The sequence below is a fragment of the Myotis davidii genome, unplaced genomic scaffold (genome assembly GCF_000327345.1).
Source record: "Myotis davidii unplaced genomic scaffold, ASM32734v1 scaffold147, whole genome shotgun sequence".
Taxonomy (NCBI): Eukaryota; Metazoa; Chordata; class Mammalia; order Chiroptera; family Vespertilionidae; genus Myotis; species Myotis davidii.
Window position 1 is genome coordinate 894,644 of NW_006383010.1, and position 15,488 is coordinate 910,131.

Consider the following 15,488-nt stretch of genomic DNA (forward strand, 5'->3'; position numbering starts at 1 on the left):
GCCCAAGTCCTGGAAATGTGGTGGTGGGCTGTGCTCAGTAGGACTCCGGCTTCTTTCTTTTCCAGGCCATCTGCTGTGCCTCAGGGGTGGACACTCTTCAGGGGCACTCATCTCTTGCTTCTCAGAAGTTTACATTCTGTGGATAAACATAGCCCAGAACAGAACTACTTTTTAAGAAAGACAATTTATATGGGTCATTAGAGTTTCTTGTGGGTTTTTTAAAAAAATTATGATGTCCTAAAATTGACCTTTTCTTGCAGGTATACAGTTCTATGAATTTTAAAATGAATCATTAGCTTTTGTCAACATCCACAGTGCACTTGAGCTGAACCACTAGTGCCAGGGTTGACACATAATAAATGAATAAAATTTTTGGAAAGTTAAAATCTCCCTAAAATGGAATATGTAGATATAGTAAACAATAATAAAAATCGAGGCCGTATGTTCTATGGAATATATATTTTAGGATTTGTTTGTGATTCAAGGTCAATAAGTATCCGTTAAGCAGACAGTAATGTCCATAAGAGTGCAACAGAAAAGGATTATAAAACAGACTTTGTTTTTCCTTAAGTTTACTACCATTTTAGTAAGAAGAAACGTACACTTGCAACATGTTAAAAATATAAGCAAGGATATGATTAAGTTCCTGAATCAATAGAACAATACCTCAGAACTGAAAGAATTCAGAAGAAAAGTCGATGTGGGTCAAAGTGGGGCAGCCTCGCTGAGACGGAAAGATTTGGGGCTTGTCTTCTAATAATGCATTTGTCGATAACTAGCCCAGCCGCTCCCTTGGGCTCCAGTAGACTTGGAACAGATGTTAACTTTATTCCTGTACCAAGGGCAGCCCTGGCAGTTGGCTCTAGTCACCAGCCAAGCAGCAGCGAGCCCTGGAGCACGAATGCCTCAGGGAGGCATCAGCCAATTTATTTATTAGTTCAAATCAATATTTCCAAAATGGAATGGAATTAGGACAAACAGCATCGCAGTCTCTGGGAGGCTATTTTCAGCGCAGATTCCAGAGCCCTTCTCCCAGCCGCCCTAGACCTGCTGTGGGAGAATGTCTGAGAGCCCAGCAGTCAGCCGTTTTCAAAGCTCCTCAAGTGATTCTAATGTGCTCGGGGGAAATGGGGGAAAATATGATTTCATCAAGAGAGAAACATTTATTTATATAATTTTATACACAAGTGCAGCATTTACCTGTTTTGTTTCATTTTGTTTTCTTCCCTCCCAAATATTCTAGCACAGTTGAATGCCTTGTTCTAGGCCTATGTCTGTGGTGAAGGTTAGTAACATGCTCTGGAACCTCCCTGCTCTGTGGGCTATGACAACGGTGCCATATCCGTGTCTCCGAATGCTTGCAGTGCCACAGAGGAGGCTTCCCCTGGGACAGATGTTAGCTTATTGCCCACCATCTTTTCTTCTCTGTTTTTTGGCAGTCACTGTTCAAGTCATCCCATTCTTCTTTTTTTTTTATTAATATATTTTTATTGATTTTTTTTTAATTGAGATAGAGGAAGGGAGAGGGAGAGAGAGATAGGAACATTAATGAGAGAGGAACCTCCTGCACCACCCCTACTAGGGATGGAGCCTGCAACTGAGGTATGTGCCCTTGACCGGAATCAAACCTGGGACCCTTCAGTCTGCAGGCTGACACTCTATCCACTGAGCCAAACCGGCGGGGGCCCATCCTCCTAATTGTGTTAGATATTACTGCAGTCAGCCATTCCACCTTAATGGTATTTACCTAACTGAACACGGTGCCCCCAACCCTTGAGAGGAGTGATTTCTCCATCACCAGCAGCTTCTCAGCGCTTCAGGAGTTGGTACAGAGGCTACACTGTACCAACAAAAGATTCCCTATAAGGGCTTTTGTGATCCAAACATACACAGGCTCTGTCCGTAAATGAAGCAACAAAGGCAGGGAACATCTTGGCCATTACCACAAGGGTGAGGCGCCTCCACAAGCACAGAGGCGGAGAAATGAACAAGTGACGGACTCAGCTGTTAAGAGCTGGTCAAACCTCTGCTGGAAGAGGTGCCAAGTATGCTTCCTGACCTCCAAGACAGAAATGAGGACATGGAAGTAATAGAACTCAAGCTTCTGCATTCTCTAGCTGCTACAGAGGATAATACCGCCTACAACTCCAGGACACTGTAAGGAGTAGTGTGGCTACAAGGGAAATGCTACTCGGTCTATGGACACAGAGACACTGTGGATAGTCATATCTTCTGGCCAGTGCTCTTCCATTATCTGAACTTTCTCTTCACAGTGGAACTCCTCTTTCTTTCTTATGAAAAATTTCAAATACATACAGCAGTACACAGAAGAGTCTAATGAATGCCCATGTGCCAATATATCAACTTCAACAAGTTTTAAATCGTAGTCAGGCTTATTTTATCCTTATCCTCACCACGTTCTCATTCCTATAGTATTTTAAATCAAACCTCAGACATTTTATCAATTTGTCTATAACTATATTAGTATGTATTTCTGAAAGATAAGAGCTTAAAATGATTGATATCATGATTACATTTACAATCAACAATAATTCCAAATATCCTAATGAAGTCCAAATTTCCTATTGTCTCATAGATTTTTTTATAGTTTGTTAAGTAGGATGCAAATAAGGTCTGCACATTGCAAGTGGTTGATATCTTTTTTTAAGTTCTTTTAATCTATAGATTTTCTTCTTTTATGTTTATTGAAGTTCATTTGTTAAAGAAGCTATCGTGTGACCTGTGTAATCACCGCCTCTCAAACCGTAATACATACAAATCCCTGGCATTTGATCACGTGCCGTCTCTGAGTCAGGAGGTCTGGGGCGGACCTACGATTCTGTATTTCTAACAAACTTTCACTGGTGTTGCTGCTGCCACTCGACAGTCCAAACTGAGTAGCCAGACTATGAATATGCCACAATCTGGATTTTGCTGATTGAATCTTCATAGTGCACGTATTTTAACATGATTATCTGTATTTCTGAAATTGGTAGTTGAGTCCAGAGACTTGATCAGATTTAGGTTCTTTTTTTCTTTTCTTTTTTTGGTATAGGCAGTATTTTGTTGTTTTTGTCTGTTTGTTTTTTCCTTTCTTCCATTGAGAAGCATATAAAACAATGCTTGGTTCTCTTCTTTGTAATGCTAATAGCTTGACGTTCAAGGCCTATATCCATTAATTTATTAGGGGGTACAAAATGATGAAATTCTAATTCTCTCATTTCTTCATTTATTAGCTAGAATGTTACCATAAAGACAAATCACCCCTCCATCTACTATGTAGTGACTATGTAGTAGTATGGTTAATATAAGAATCTCAGGGGCGCCAAAACCGGTTTGGCTCAGTGGATAGAGCATCGGCCTGCGGACTGAAAGGGCCCCGGTTCGATTCCGGTCAAGGGCATGTACCTGGGTTGCGGGCACATCCCCAGTAGGAGATGTGCAGGAGGCGGCCGATCGATGTTTCTCTCCCATCGATGTTTCTAACTCTCTATCTCTCTCCCTTCCTCTCTGTAAAAAATCAATAAAATATATTTTTTTAAAAAAGAATCTCAGGGGGAAAAGACTTTATTGTTTTCCTTTATTTCCCAATTTTCAAAATAATGAGTTAGTTTACTAACATCTTTCTATGGTGACAAATTCATTCTGTTTTGTTTTATAATTTGGTGGTGTTTATTGTTGCTTTTAGATTCATTATGAACTCATGTATATGAACATATCTGATGTATTGTAATCCATTTCAGTTGTTATCTTCATATGAAAGACTTCAGTTGGCCTTGAGTCCTGCTGTCATACCCTAGTAGTTTTGTATTGCTTGCTTGCTCTTATGTATTACAAGATGTTCCAGATTTGACTTGTGTTACATTTGCTGACCAAGATCTGCAATCAACCATTTCCCCAAAGACCATTGTTTCTTTTAGTGACAACTGGTACTTTAAGATGATCATCTGGGCACTATTGTATTCATTGACACAAGTTAATATAGTGGAAACTTCTTAATCCCATAAATATATTCTTTAATATTTTCAAATGGAAATATACACAAATGGACATATGTTCTATAAATATTTTATACTATTACTGTATTGCTCAGAAAATGCTGCCTTATTTCTGCTAAACTTCAGAAAGTTTATATAAATAAATAAAAATATTTCTGATTTATTTTATAAAATGCACCATGTAAACAAAGTCTCATCCTTACAGTAGTGCGTACTTTGCAATAAAAAGTCAGGACAACCCAGCCGTGGTGGCTCAGTGGTTGAGTGTCGACCTATGAACCAGGGGGGTCACGGTTCGATTCTCTGTCAGGGCACATGCCTGGGTTATGGGCTCGATCCCCAGTGTGGGGCATGCAGGAGGCAGCCAATCAATGATTCTCTCTTATCATTGCTGTTTCTATCGCTCTCCCTCTCCCTTCCTCTCTGAAATCGATAAAAATATATTTAAAAAGAGAAGTCAGGACTTAGACAAATTACTTAACTTCCTCTAAGTCTAATTTTATGATCTAAAAAATATATTCCCCATAGCGCTTTTAATAACAAAGCTCTCATTTACTAGAAGCCAGACACTTTACATACATTTCCTTGATTAATCGTATAGAAATATTTTCAAGTAAGTCATGTTTGCCCTGTTTTATAAATGAGTAAACTTTCCCAAGGTGACACAGCTAGTTAAGTGTCAGAGGCAGGCAGTACTTTAACTGCCTCTATGCTTTTGACCTAGAGTGTAGGGTGGCAAGTAAATGAGAATATGAATATATGGTGCCTCTGGCCCAGGGCTTGACAAATGGTTTTCAGTAAAAAATGAATTGCAGGTAATAGAAGTGGCCTTGGTAGATCTGTGCTTGGCATTTGGGATGAGAGATGGGAGGGTGGACGGGGAGAGGAGGCCGGCCAGCTTTCTGCTCTACCAGGGCTTCTGACCCATTGACACTCCTCTTGTTAATTTCCCACATTGGGTCTAACCTGTGTGTCCATATGACAGATGCTCTCACGTCTGAGCTCAAGGTCAGCCCTCGAGGCTTCAGGCTGGCACCTTCTGTCCTGCTGTCCTTTGAATATGCTCAGCAAGTGGCAGGCGCCCGGAGGCGAGCCCGCATTGGCTTCTCCCCCTGCCAGTGTGTGTCATTAGCTGCTACACAGCTCTTGGTTCAAAACAAAATTTACAAAACTGACAGATTCATCTGCTAATGTCAGGAGGCATCAGAGCCAATTAAAGGAAACCTCCGAAAGGCATGTAGGGTCACTTTTCACAAAATGGGATGAAGCAAAAGAAAATAGTCTTGTCATTAAAAAGGACAAATACATTTTCCTCTCAGCAGGCTCACACCAGGATAATAGAGAGATTTCTATTAGTATGGAGTTTCATTATGATTGCTTTGAATAATTTCAAATCAAAGCATTGCCCCCCACCCCCACCCACGCAGCCACCCTATCATTAACCATTTTGAGTGAGTGAGCAGTTTTTCCCATTGTGATATGTTTATAATGATAAAAGTCTAGGTTAAAGCACAAATAACTAATAAACAAATGAAAGAGTCCATTTACAATATCAATAAAATGTATAAAGGAATAAACTTAACAAAAAATGTGCATGACCCATTCAAACTCTTCTGAAGGACTTTAGAATTCAAGATAGTAAATAATTGCATACATTGCTTAAAATCACCTAGAAAGAGACTAAACTGAATTCAGACCTGGAGAATGCTGGGGCCTGGCTATTCTGAGATATGCCCAATGTGTATGCACTCAAATTGTTGAGCAACAGAGGGACACATACAGCCTCGCTGGTTTGTCACAGTGGGTAGAGTGCCGGCCCGCGTACTGAAGGGTCTTAGGTTCCATTTGGGCCAAGGACACATACCTCTGTTGCAGGCTCGATCCCCAGCCCTCGTCCCTGGTCAGGAAATGTGCGGGAGGCAACCAATTGATGTGCCTGTCTCACATCGATGTTTCTCTCTCTCTCTGTCTCTCCCTCGCCCTCCACTCTTTCTAAAAGTCAATGGAAAAATATCCTTGGGGGAGGATTAACAAACAAACAAACAAAAAAGAGGGACACATTTAGTTGTATTTGAGGAAAACTACTGCAAAAGTTTAGGGACAAACCAATTGAAAGGGTTTAGGCTACATGAGGAAAGCTTAGAGCCCACACAAGGCTACCTGAGTTTGCAAGTTTGGGGTTGGGCCCCCTAAAACCACCCTCAAGTTCAGTAATTTGCTAGTACTCACAGAACTCCCTGAAAACATCTATACTCACGGTTATAGTTATTACAGGGAAAGGATACAGATTAGAAGTAACCCAGGGAAGGAGCACATAGAGCAGAAGCCAGGAGAAGTCCAAGTCCATAGCTTCCACTGTCCTCCACCTGTGGAGTCAGGATGTGTCACTATCCCAGCATAAAATGGGACAATGCGGACAAAATATTGCCAACCAGAGAAGCGTACTCGATATTCTGTGTTTGGGGTTATTATTGGGGCTCCATTCCGTACACATGACTGATTGCCCCCTTGGCTGGTCGCAGTCTCCAGCCTCGGGGCATGACTCTAAATCACACTGTTGGTCTTCCTGGGGTGGCCAGCCCCCTACCTGACGTCATGGTTTTAACCGAGGACAAATCCCAGACCTCTTTTTGGGCAAGGCTAAATTCTTTCCTACATAGCTGCATTACGTAGAAGGTTTGGCATGAGAAAAGACCAACTGTGATACAAATCAGGAGAGCTACTCACAAGGGCTTCTTGCCAGGCACCATGTCAAGCACTTTATAAATAGTTAATCCCCATGAGCACCCTGGGAGGCAGGTCCACCGAGTCGTTCCAATGTGTAGATGAAGAAAATAGAGTTTTATGGGGACTAAGTTGACAGCAGCATCATACACCCAGGGCATGGAAGAGCCTGTGTTAGAGCCAGTGGCTCCACTGCCCTCCCACGTTATCCTGCCAAAGGGAAGGCGTGGCTGTCACATGCACAGCCCCCCAGGGCACCATTCTTGTCTTCTCTGGGAAGATCGGCTCCTAGAGTTGGGCAGACCAGCAGCCCCAAGGCAAAGACCCAGGCTGGCAGATTACTACCCAAATCAATAAAAGGGAACTCTTGTGAGACTTTCCAGAACAAGGACTTGTACATACAGTTCATTGTAAAAGATATAACAAAGGCAAAGTGGTCCCCGTGGGGTGGTTGCACAAACTGGACAAGAGTTTGGGGGAGGAAGATGTGCTCAGTTTCGATGGGTTAAATCTTAGTTTTTAGAGGCTAGTATAAATAAATATGTCTACTACAACTCAAAATAGGGGGCAGAGTGTTAGTTTGTGTTTCATCTCACAACAAGGCAACATTTTTAAGATTTTCAGGTTCTCCTTTCAGTTATGGATAGTGACAGTGTTCAGTCATTTTAGCAGGTTTATTCTTTTATAAGGCAGCCTTTCCAAGAATATAAAATGGGTGCACTGAACTATCTGCCTAGTTTTAAAATTTGGGGTGGATTTGTTTAAGGCACTTGTTTATACCTTATGCTCTATTTTCATTAAGAAGTAGAGGAGTCCATGCAAGCAGGTATTGGTCAACAACATTTCATAATTAGTATGCAGTTTTCTAATATGGATTTTTAGATATCCATCTTCTTACTTGTTTAGCTATCTATATGTTTTAACTGCCTGTATGACAAAATTGAACAAACTCACTATCAATTTCTATATTTATATGAAGAAGAAAATGTTAGCAATTGTGCTTTCTCTCTTAAGACACATTAAGACCACAAGAAATCTGGGTATTTTAGAAAGGTGTACAATATAAATGTGCCACATAAAATCAAATATCTTAGCTTTATAATAGATGACAGCTTAAAAAAACAGAAAGAAAGATTTCTAAGACTTAAGTGATTTGGTTCATGTTGAAAATGGTAACATATGTTGAAACATACATGTTGAGAAGTTGAGACTTTATAATTTTCACATTTTATTTGAAATGTGGAGATGTTTTGCATCAAAAGAAATAATAGATTGAGTCTATAATTAAAGCTAAGATGTTGCATTTTAATTATCAATCCCCCAAAATCTAAGTTGGAAAGAAATAAAATAAGCTTACTGATAAGAAACCCATCTTCTATGCAGTCATATCTATACTGAAGTTTATTCTCTAATATCCAGCTTAAAGGAATAGCTACCAGACCTCTATGTGATTAGGATTCATTTTTAGTTGTTTTTATATATTTTTCCCAACCCTTACAAGGCATTTCTGAAAATCATGCAGATGACTGAGCAGATTTAAAAGGTGTTATGCAGCTATCACACCTTAATAACGCAATCCTACATTGAGTAAGTGATTTGTCTGAATCACTATGCCGGGCAGAGTTGAGAGTATGTCAAAAAGAAAGAAGCGCCGAGGGGGACCGGGCAGGATGGCAGAGGACTTGGGAGGCCCCAGAGGGAGGTCACATTTGGAGGAGGTAAGGCAGGGGAGGTGGGGGCGTGAAGGAGAGTGGTGTGAAGGGAACAAAATGGAACCGAGGCAAAGTCTCTTCTCCGCTTTCCTTGAACCTTTCAGTGGAGTTTCCTGTCTCATGTCTTGCCTGCCCAGCATATGCAGCCTGTGTGATAAGAGGGACCTTGGGAGCACCGCCTCAGAAGCCCCTGCCTGGCAAGGCCCAGCAGGACTGGAGTCTCAGGGCACAAAGCCAGTTCAGGTTTAGGCTCCGGAAGGAGGAATGTGTTCCCATGGCCTCCACTCCCAGATCGAGTGGGGAGATCCAGCAGACAAAGATGGGGTCTGGACCAGGCGAGGGGCTTCAAGGAAGAGGCCTCAGCCTGCCCCTCATCTGGGCAAATGTTGTATCTGGCCGCAGCGTGATTTTGCGTAACTCACCAGAGTAAGAGACAAAGCACCTGTGGACGAAGCCCTACTAAGTAATTGAGAAAGTTCGCTTTCCCGGGCTTCCCTAGGCAGTGTCTGTCACACAGGGCATGCTAGTGTGTGCCGGGTGGCTGTGCGTATGCCTTGTCTGTATGCTCCTCCTCGTCTCCCTGTCGGGCCCTGAATGAAAGAATACGAAATGGAAGTTAACCTTCATTCTTTACCTTTTTTGTATTTCATCCACTCTCAGGTTCCCATCATGAAGTGCAATTGGCTGCCACCCTTTTTGTGAACAGTTGACACTTCCATTTCCCTGTTAGTGCGTTTCTTTTGTTCACTTCTCTAACTAAAGAGACTTGGTTGCGTTCTACATTTAAGTTTCAGCTTTTAAAGGCAAGTAATTAACACCTGCATCATGTCTTTTTTCTTCGTCTTACCCACCGATTACTACTAACACTCCCCTTTGGTGCCCTGGTAAAGAAAGATGGCATTATGGCTTCAAATTGTGAGCCAAGGAAGTGTCTCTTCAAGTGAGGGTCTCGCCCTCTGTGCGGGGGCCTTGCTCTTGCGGCGGACTCTGTGCAATGCGTGCCGGGCTCTGCTCTCGCATAAAAACACCATGAGGGGTCACACCACCCACGAGGGCCCTTAATGAAAACACGGTCCCAAGAACAATGCAGCCTCTTGTTCCCTCAGCTGAATTCACCTCGGATGCTGTCTTGCAGTATTTTTATTCTCTGCTCACACTACCACGGGGGTGAAGGAGAATACTGTGAATCAAGGCTCCTCTGTCTTCCAGTCACTGTTGCGAATGTGGGCCATGTTCCAGTCTTTGTACATACATTTCCTCTTCCTTCATTCATTTATTAACCACCATTCTCACCCCACCCAGTGTGTGACCATTGTTGTGATGCCCTGGGCTTCAGCAAGTAGTACAGCATATAACAGTCATTCTGTAGATTAGATGTTTTTAAGCCATAAAATTGATTTAAAGCCTTATTTAACATTTCACAGGGGAAACTATCGTGGCCTTAGATCAAATCTTTGGTACCAAACTGATGGTGATGGGGCACATCCTTATCCCTAAGCCAATTCAGGGGTGTACACACATCTGCAAGACTGGGGTGATGGGAACTCCAGGGGGCACCATCCACATTGGCTTCAGTTAGGGGTGCTCCTGGGAGTTGGCAGGGGAGCACCCTGCAGGTGAGTTTGGACTGACAGTTCATGAAAGATTCTTTAATGAAAAATTCATGACTCCTGAGTACAATGACACATCTACAAAACAGTGAGGCAAAATAGTTCAATATTGAGTATGAAGCCTAGTGCTCGACTGTCATGAGTTCTAATCCTGACTTAATCTGTATGACCTTTTGGGGAAAGTTATTAACTCCTCCAGGCCTCAGTCTTGTCATCTGTAAATAAGGTTAATAGCAGTATCTACTATATAGGGTTAGTATGAGAATTAGGTAAGTTAATGTTTGTAAAGCATATAGTATCATATAAGTATCACAAAATTTCAAAAACAAATTTGATTGATCATTCTGGTGATGCTTAGTAAAATTAGATATAAATTACATGAGAGTATCAGTGATTTCACCCTCTGTTTCCAATTATTGAGGTAGTTATTGTGCTGGAATACTATTAATTCAAATTAAAAAATTGTAAATTTTAATTATGTTTTACTAGAGGCCCAGTGCACAGCCTGGCCTGTGCCCTCTCCCAGTCCAGGAGCCCTCGGGGGATGTCTAATTGACAGCTTAGGCCCTCTCCCCCCAGGAAGTGGACCTAAGCTGTCAGTCAGACATCCTTAGCACTGCTGCAGAGGTGGAAGAGGCTCTCACCACTGCCACTGTGCTCGCCAGCTGTGAGCCTGGCTTCTGGCTGAGTAGTGCTCCCCCTGTGGGAGCACACTGACCACCAGGGGGCAGCTCCTGCATTGAGTGTCTGCCTCCTGGTGGTCAGTGTGCCTCATAGCGACCGGTCATTCCGCCATCGGGCCAAATGTGAGAGGGCACAGGCCAGGCCCAGGGACCCCACCAGAACACGATCGGAGCCAGGGAGGGACACAGGAGGTTGCCAGCCTGGGAGGGACCGTGGGAGGGCTCTAGGGCGTTTCTGGCCCGTCTTACTCAGTCCCAGTCAACCGGACCCCCGCAGCCAGCTAAACTACCTGTTGGAGCATCTGCTCCCTGGTGGTCAGTGCACATCATAACGACTGGTTGACCTTTCAGCTGTCTGCCTTCTGGTGGTCAGTGCACATCATAGCAAGCAGTTGAGCCTTAGCATATCATTAGCATGTTATGCTTTGATTGGTTGAACAGATGACCTGACACTTCACATATTAGGCTTTTATTACACAGGCTACATTTGTGACTACTTGTATAATCCATAGTCCTTTAATAAGAGAATGAAAAAAAAAATAAAACTCTATATCAATTATAGGGATACACATACACAAGGATGTTCTTTGCTTCATTGTACCTGATAAAGAAAAATTGGTAAGAATTTAGATACTTATCAGTGGGAGACTGGATAAATTGTGACATATTCATAAAATGTGAAAATATACATTGTTTGAAATAAATGACTGCCTGGCTGGAGTGGCTCAGTTGTTTGAGCACTGTCTTGTGCATCGAAAGGTTGCCGGTTCAATTCCCAGTCAGGGCACACACTTGGTTTGCAGATTTGATCCTCTTTTGTGGCACGGACAGAAGGTAATCAATAGATGTTTGTCTTTCACTTCTCTCTCTACCTCTCTCTCTCAAATCAATAAAAATAAAAAACATATCTTCAGGTGAGGGTTAAAAAAATAAACATAAAAATGAAAAATACACAATATCAAGACGGTATTTGAGGAAGGATGGAAGGGATTGGAATCTGGCAGGAGCATAATGGGATAAGGGGCTTCAATTTCATCTAACATTTTCTGTCTCAAAAATATATATATGAAGCAAACATGGCAAAATGTTAACATTTATTAAATCAGGTTAGAGCTTAATCTATGACATTATTCTCTAATCTTTTCATTTATATTTGAACATATTGATAATAAAAATAATAATTAACAGAATTTATCTAAATGCCAAACTATAATTCTAAAGTTTTCTACCATGGATTTTATTACTCATTCTAGTTATTTCTTTAAAATTTATAAAACATTAACATGCCACCAATTGTGCTGGTATTTCTTTCTTTTCTTTTTGTTTTTAAATATATTTTTATTGATTTCAGAGAGGAAAGGAAGAGGGAGAAAGATAGAAACATTGATGAGAGAGAATCATTGATTTGTGCCGGTAATTCTTATAGATGTCCCTATTTCATGAGGTTTATGGAGCACTTTGGCACAAGGACTTTAAAGAATGCATTTTCATTATTCTAGAAAGAATTTTAATGGCCTGTTGTACATCAGTGTTAATAGAGTCATTTAGATAAATCCCTAAGCAGTCCTTTTAAAGGTTGCATTTTTGTTCAACCAAAAATAAAAATGCGACCTCACCATCCTGAATAAATCTGCTAATCAAGTGTGTTATATGTTTTTAGGTGCTTCAAATTAAATAATATGGAAATATTTATTTAGGGTGTTTTGCTTTGAAAACTTCTTCAGCAAAACAGCAAGGCAACTAATCATTCCTGTGAACCTGTGTAATGAATTATGCTTTGAATATGTTATTGATTGGTGGAACAAACAGACCATGACCCAGATTTTCAGCGTTGTATATTGAGATGTGGCTGGTGTGCTCTGAGTCTGACAATTCTCTATTGATTGTGTAAATTAACTGGGACAATGACCCGTGACTATAGCATTACAGCTTTGCGGTTAAATATGCCATCAACCTTTTTATGCCCTATGTATAGTGTGAAATGGTCACCAAATTAATTTTGTCAGATATTGTCTGCATCCTAACTAGAAAACAATTTTCATTGTCTGTAACGTGAATCTTTATGGTAGATATATTATAAATACCTTGATTTCAATGCTACTTAGCATTGCTAAGATCATTAAACATGAAATTTATTTATATATTCTATGTTATGTATTAGCTGCTCACTATGTACAGTTGGGTCCTAAAGATAAAGGGATAACCAAGACAATGCAACTCTCTTTAAATTGTTAGTAATCTAATGAGTATTAGAGTCAAGAAAACAGGTCATTATAATACAGTGAAATAAATACTATTTGTGAGATTTGCCAAGGGTGTTACAGGAGCACATTATAGGGAAACCCAACCCAATCTAGGGTGATCAAGGTGAGAAATGGAGGAAGGCTTCGTGGTGGTTGATTCTTCATTTGGAGACTGGAGGAAGAATAGTGCAAGCAGAGCAGTTAGCACATGGAAAAGCCCAGAGACAAGATAAAGAAAGCATCCTTTGGGTCAAATGTTTGGGCTCTTACTTTGGTATGAAGAGCCTTTACTACCCTGAGATTGTATTACTTTGGAATTCCTAGCTCAAGTGATCCTGAGGATGGTCATGGAATGTCAACCATCTGAACATCTTAGAGTTGATCATCAGCCCAGTGCCCAGGTCCCCATCCAAAACCAAGTAGGTCAGAATTTCTGGGGGCTGGTAGCTGGTGTTGGGATTTTAAAGAAATCTCTCAAGAAGATGTGACTATTCAGCCAGGTTGAAAATCACTAATTTCCAAGATAAATCCTGAGAGGTGTGTTAATTTAGCAAATATGTAGGCAAGTGAAAAAGGCAGAAATGCTGTGCAAGGGCATTGCCAAAGTGAGCTGGCTATAAAGAAATGACCTTGGGGATCATATCCCCCTTATGCATTTAAGTGCAGAACAGTAATAAATGTGACTCATATTCTAGAACTGGCTCTTGACATATTCAGATAGGTAGTACTTCACATGTTTTTCAAGTCAATTATTACTTATTCCAAAACCCTTAGCTAGATTAATCTAGTCTTACCATTCAAAAATCCCAGTTTAGTGGAGAGACAATTTCTAAATAGTCACAATCCTGTAAATCATGTAACAGGACTATACAAAGTGGCCTAGCTGGGGAATGGTATCAGGCAAATATCAGAGAATAGCTAAACTTTGAAGGATGAACAAGAGATAGCACTTCACTGAAACAAAAAGATCTTTAGTGTGCTTGGAGCAAAAGATAGGAGGTATCACATCCAAAATGTGGCCAGAAAACTGGGTTAGCTACCAAAGGTGAAGAGACCTCTTGCTCCTTGTTGCCAACTAGTCACAACTCCCTCTAACTTTCTCTATGTAGCTGGAAAGCTTCTTTTTCACAAGTCTCCATGTGGTTGACCAGCTATAGCACTGAAAGTGTGTGGCACTAGATAGCCAGCTGTAAGCTGGCCTCTAATGATCCCTGTCTCCTAGTAGTCACATCCTGATGAAATTCTCTCCCTGGAGTGTGAGCTGGACCAATAGATTCTTCTAAAACATAGAATACTGTAGTCCTAGCCCATTTTTCTGAGTGATTAGAGTGTCAGCCCTCAGACTGAAGGGTCATGGGTTCAATTCAGGTCAAGGGCAGGTATGTACCTTGGCCGCAGGCTCAATCCCCAGTCCCACTGGGCACTTGTGGGAGGCAACCAATCCATGTGTCTCTCTCACATAGATATTTCTCTCTCTGTCTCTCTCATTCCCTCCTCTCACTCTCTCTAAAAAAAATAAAATAAAAAATAGAATACTGTAGAAGTGTCCAGTAGACACATGCAAAGATATTCAACATCACTGATCATCAAAAAAATGCAAATTAAAACCACAATGAGATACCATCTCACACCTATCAGAAAGGTTATCATCAATAAATTACCAAACAAGTGTTGGTGAGGAAAAAGGAAACCCTTGTGCACTATTGGTGGGAATGCAGACTGGGACAACCACTGTGGAAAACGGTGTGGAGTTTCCTCAAAAAACTGCCTTATGACCCAGTAATTCCACTTCTGGGTATATATCCAAAGAAACCCAAAACACTAGTTTGAAGAAATATATGCCTCCATGTTCATTGTAGCATTACTTATAATAGCCAAGATATGGAAGCAACCCAAGTACCTATCAATAGATGAGTGCCTGAAAATGTGATACATATATACAATGGAATATTACTCAGCTATATAAAAAAAAAGAATTAAATCTTTCCATTTGGGGCAGCATGGATGGACCTAGAGGGTATTATGCTAAGTGAAATAATCCAGACATAGAAAGATAAGTAACACATGACATCACTTATATGTGATAAATTACAAAATAAATAAACAAACAAAATAGAAATAGACTTATAGACACAGAGAACAGACTGATGGATTCTAGAAGGGAGGAGTATTTAGGGTTGGGTGAAAAGGTGAAGGGATTAAGACATAGTAATTGGTAGTTACAAAATAGGCATAAGGATGTAAGTTAAAGCACAGGGAATATAGTCAACAATGTTGTAATAACTATCTATGGTGCCAGGTGGGCACTTGAATTATCTGAGTGAACACTTTATAACCTATATGAATATCTGTCCATATGCTGCACACCTGAAACTAATACAAAATAATGTTGAAAGCAAACTGTAATTGAAAAATAAAATAATGAAACAGAAAAAAAGGAAAGAAAAGTAAATAAAAAATACAGTAGAAGTGTCATTTCTGATATTGGGTTATAAGAGGGCTTCTTGAGCCCTCCCTC

At 40.8% G+C, this 15,488-nt stretch overlaps 1 protein-coding gene across 1 annotated transcript in view; it reads left to right on the top strand.

Moving 5' to 3' along the window:
- The window catches only part of SLC35F1 (solute carrier family 35 member F1), a 115,814-nt gene that overhangs the window by 45,358 nt on the left and 54,968 nt on the right, over positions 1-15,488 (top strand). The window lies entirely within an intron of this gene.